The sequence below is a fragment of the Littorina saxatilis genome, linkage group LG12 (genome assembly GCF_037325665.1).
Source record: "Littorina saxatilis isolate snail1 linkage group LG12, US_GU_Lsax_2.0, whole genome shotgun sequence".
NCBI classification, from domain to species: Eukaryota; Metazoa; Mollusca; class Gastropoda; order Littorinimorpha; family Littorinidae; genus Littorina; species Littorina saxatilis.
Genome location: NC_090256.1, coordinates 55,566,732 through 55,572,210, shown reverse-complemented (window position 1 = coordinate 55,572,210; position 5,479 = coordinate 55,566,732). Strand labels below are relative to the sequence as shown.

At 41.1% G+C, this 5,479-nt stretch overlaps 1 long non-coding RNA gene across 1 annotated transcript; it reads right to left on the bottom strand.

The window, feature by feature from the left end:
* Window positions 1–2,539: 2,539 nt before the first annotated feature.
* On the bottom strand, window positions 2,540–5,479 carry LOC138982322 (uncharacterized). Its single transcript, XR_011460835.1, has 3 exons — window positions 4,926–5,479; window positions 4,283–4,396; window positions 2,540–3,872 (listed from the first exon to the last, which is right to left on the bottom strand). It is a non-coding gene; the product is annotated as an uncharacterized lncRNA (long non-coding RNA).

Below are 5,479 nucleotides of genomic sequence, written 5' to 3'. Positions count from 1 at the left end.
CACACACACACCACGACCCTCGTCTCGATTCCCCCTCTATGTTAAAACATTAAGTCAAAACTAGACTAAATGTAAAAAATAGAAAAACTCCAAAAACTCCGTATGATCAATAAAGAAGTCGCGTAAGGCGAAATTACTACATTTAGTCAAGCTGTGGAACTCACAGAATGAAACTGAACGTAGTCCGCCGCTAGTGCAAAAGGCAGTGAAAGTGACGAGCCTGTTTGGCGCGGTCGCGATTGCGCTGTGCTTCATAGCACGCTTTACTGTACCTCTCTTCGTTTTAACTTTCTGAGCGTGTTTTTAATCCAAACATATCATATCTATTATGTTTTTGGAATCAGGAACCGACAAAGAATAAGATGAAATAGTTTTTAAAACGATTTCGAAAATTTAATTTTGATCATAATTTTTATATTTTTAATTTTCAGAGCTTGTTTTTAATCCAAATATAACATATGTATATGTTTTTGGAATCAGAAAATGACGAAGAATAAGATGAAATTGTTTTTGGATCGTTTAATAAAAACATAATTTTAATTACAAGTTTCCGATTTTTAATGACCGAACTCACTCATTAGTTTTTAAGCCACCAAGCTGAAATGCAATACCAAACCCCGGCCTTCGTCGAAGGTTGCTTTGCCAAAATTTCAATCAATTTAATTGAAAAATGAGGGTGTGACAGTGCCGCCTCAACTTTTACAAAAAGCCGGATATGACGTCATCAAAGATATTTATCCAAAAAAAGAAAAAAACGTCCGGGGATATCATACCCAGGAACCCTCATGTCAAATTTCATAAAGATCGGTCCAGTAGTTTAGTCTGAATCGCTCTACACACACACACAGACAGACAGACAGACAGACAGACAGACAGACAGATAGACAGACACACACACACACACACACACACACACACACACACACACACACACACACACACACACCACGACCCTCGTCTCGATTCCCCCCTCTATGTTAAAATATTTAGTCAAAACTTGACTAAATCTAACAAGTCGCGTAATAGGCGAAATTACAACATTTAGTCAAGCTGTCGATCTAACAGAATGAAACTGAACTCACTGCATTTTTACAGCAAGAGCGTATACTCGTAGCATCGTCAGTCCACCGCTCGATGCACAGGCAGTAAAATTGACAAGAAGAGCGGGGTAGTAGTTGCGCTGAGAAGGATAGCACGCTTTTCTTTATCTCTATTCTTTTTAACTTTCTGAGCGTGTTTTTAATCCAAACATATCACATCTATATGTTTTTGGAATCAGGAACCCACAAGGATTAAGATGAAATTGTTTTTAAATCGATTTCGGAAATTTTATTTTAATAATAATTTTTATATTTTTAATTTTCAGAGCTTGTTTTTAATCCGAATATAACATATTTATATGTTTTTGGAATCAGAAAATAATGAAGAATAAGATAAACGTAAATTTGGATCGTTTTAAGGTAGTTCACTGGACCCGTTAAATATAATTTGGTTTCTCTTAAAAGTTGGTTATTTTTTAAGTTCGATCTGTCTGCTATGCATTCAGCATAAAAAAAATATAGGGTAGTGGGTTCGTTTCGGAGCTATGAGTCTCGGAAGACAGTGCCCGTTTTGAATTTTGGACCGAAAAATCGAAAAATGGGTATGTTTTGAAAACGGCCAATTACACAAACATCTGCATAGGAATAGTCATTTAAAAAATATCACCCAAAGCAGCAATGGGCAGGTAACGAAGTGCACTGGTAAACGAAAATGTTGCGCATACTCAAACTTTGTGACGTCACGTCTTTTGCCAGAGTTTATTTTAAATTTGTTCCTCATGTTGAGGTATTTTATTGCTGGTAGCCTGGAAATAAATTACGATTTGATGAGATGGGTTGTAAACGCAAGAGCGATCAAAACGGCATTAAAAAAAACAAAAACAACGACAGGTTGGTAGTGTTTTTAGGGGGGTTCACTCCCTTGATTAACCCCACCCTTTGCACTATTACTGTCCAGTGTGCCTCAGAAAAATATGTGTCACGATAATGTAAAGGGCTGTTGTCCGATCATTTGTCTCAGATATATGAGCCAACTAAATTATGTTTTTAAAAACCACTGTTACATATGACCTCTGTTGAAAGTCAAAGGTCACCGCAACTTTGAAAGGCCACAAGTCCGATTCAAATGTAATAAAAACGCCAATCAAAAGGTGGAGGTCACTTGTTTGATACAAGTGTAATAATAAAAATTAATAATCAAGGCTTGGTTTATAATTTTGCTTAATAGTGCGTACTGTTATTTGTTACGGTTTGAAGGCTGGGACTTTTTGAGGGTGGAATTAAAGCAATTTTTCGCCCTATGGGCCCCTTATGCCTCGAAGGACTTCAATTATTGTATTATCTGCTGCCAGCGTACAGTAGAAAGAGGGCTGCATACACAAGACACTTGTTCTTAATACTACTGGCTGTTATTCTAGTTCAAACACCGGTTTTAACATGTGGTATTCTGATGCAATCACGCTGTGAGCATCACGGGTTGGGAGACACTCTCTTACCCAATAAACATGCCAGAAGTGGGCCATTGCTGGCGTTTTGATGGCAATGCCAGTTGCCAGAACTACTGCCATCAAAGGCCCACTTATGGCCCAATGCTGGCATATTACCCGTATGCACATTGGCAAATTGATGGGCCATCACTGGCAAGCCAGCACTTTGCCAGCAAAAACCCATCATTTATTTGCTGGCTTTTTGATGGCTTGCCATCATTTTGCCAGCAATTTGCCAGCAATTTTCCAGCAAAAACCCATCATTTATTTGATGGCTTTTTGATGGCTTGCCATCATTTTGCCATCATTTTGCCAGAATTTTGCCAGCAAAAACCCATCATTTATTTGATGGCTTTTTGATGGCTTGCCATCATTTTGCCATCATTTTGCCAGCAAAAACCCATCATTTATTTGATGGCTTATTGATGGCTTGCCATCAAAAACCCAGCATTTCGCCAGCATTTTGCCAGCATTTTGCAGGTTTTTAGTTCCATATAAAAAAAACTTTTTTCCATATATTTTCCGTTAATGGCCCTTTACCTGCTGAAATTACCGGGCCAGTTGTGGCCCGGCAAAATGCCATATTTCTGTCTTTACCATTGCCAGCAAAATGCCAATAAGTTGCAGGAAATATACCAATACCACTGATTCGGATAGAATGACGGCTCTATTCATGTACTCGATCTGCACAGTCTTGTTAGCCCATAGATGGTTGTTAGAAGTCTATAAATATGCTTTGTTTTGTCATTTTTTACTGTGAATGTAATAACAATAACAAAACACAGCACATCAATGGACTTTTCAACCCATGCTGGCGGCAAGACGTGCGCAAATAAAGCAAAGGGCAATGCTGTCAAGCTGTACATTAGCAATATGCATATGCGTAATTATCAAATTCATCAGTAAAATGCAAATGGAATGCTAATCACATTTGTCGTGTAACTTATCTGGCAAGTAAAGGCAGTGGTTTTGACAGAATATCGTCATCAACGCAGTTATAGCGGGCACAACAACAATACAGTAATATATATTAAAAACAAAACAAATGTAAAGCTTCCAAACAGCAACGACTCATTACCGAAACATTACAGAAACGTACGCTTTGTTTTCAGTTGCTCACTGTTTTATTTTATTTGTACAGCGTTCTAAATTTCACACTCGAGACATGATGACCAAAGGCAGGAATGTTTCTTGTTCACTTCCCAGTAAACCTCCGTAGGATTGTCTTGATTCTGTCATTTCTCTGTTCGCATCCGCAACGTTGAGATAACGCTTCTTTTCTTTGTCCTGACGTCGTAGCCTACGGTAAGCCATTGAAACTCTCAAGTCCTCCTGCCGTTCACCTCTTGAAACATGAAAGCAAACGAGTTTTGTTGGTTTTAATTCATTATTCCATATCACACACACACACACACACACACACACACACACACACACACACACACACACACACACACACACACACACACACACACACACACACAACCAAACAACCAAACAAACGCAAGCATACACGCAGGCATGCAAGCAAACAGCACACGCACGCACGCACGCGCGCGCGCTCACACACACACACGCGCACACACACACGCGCACACACACACACACACACACACACACACACACACACACACATACACACACAGAGGCATTCTCACAGAGAGGACGACTTCTTGTAATCTATCATATTTTCTGAACTGACTAAAATGCCAAGCAGAAGTAAGGGGTCAACAGGAATATGTATTTTGATCTAACCTGCGAAGCTTACGTTGTCTCGGACAGCTCTCTTGCGTTTCTCTCAGGAACTGAGACCCAGGCGAGCTGCATCTTATCCAGTTGGGCAGTCAGACACTTGCACAAATCTTTGTCCTGGAGTGAATAGACACATACTCAATGTCAACATTCACAAGATGCAATTTGTTTGGTTACAAGTAAGCTTATGGTAATGCCTATGGTGCTTTTCTTTTGACAGAGACAAAACAAACTCAATCACACAAAGAAAGGAAAAAGGCACACACACACACACACACACACACACACACACACACACACACACACACACACACACACACACACACACAACCGCGCGCGCGGGCGCACACACACACACACACACACACAACCGCGCGCGCGGGCGCACACACACACACACACACACACACACACACACACACACACACACACACACACACACACACACACACACGCGCGCGTGCGCGCGCAGATTCTTTCTTACAGAGAGGACGACTTCTTAAAGTCTATTATATTTTGCGAACTGACTCAAACGTCCAGCAGAAGAAAGTTGAAAAAAAGACCGACAACGGAGGAAAAGAACAAGAAGATACTAGATCTAACGCCGTTGCGACGACCTGCTCACACAACTGTTTGTGAAACTCACCACGCTTGCTTCTAGCCGGAGGAGATCGGACGCGTACTGAAATCGAAGAAGGTGCTTTGGAAATTCCTTGAAGTTGAATGCAAAACAAATAACCGGACATCTGCAGAACCACCGCGGGCCGGATTTAGTTGACAATGCGTCATCATCACGAGTGACGTCAAGATATTTCGACATTTGTTTGTACATTACGTCACTCCAAGTGAGAAAGTCATACCGCTGTGCTGTCGCAGATCTTCTTGCCAGCAATTATCCAGCATTGGCCCACTGCTGGCGTGCCAGCAAAAACCCACCTATAATTGCCAGCAAATCGCCACCTATGGCCCAATGCTGGCAAACAAGCACTGGGCCACCAATGGCGTGCCAACAGTGGGCCAATTAAGGCATTTTACTGGCCGACAATATTACTGGAATGCCAGAGATGGGCCAGTGATGGCAAGCCATAACTGGGCCTTTGTTGGCAAACCATAATTGGCCCAGTGTTGGTTTTTTTATGGCCAGCTTTACCAAACTTGCCAGCAAAAAGCCAGCAGTGGCCCAGTTCTGGCATGTTTATT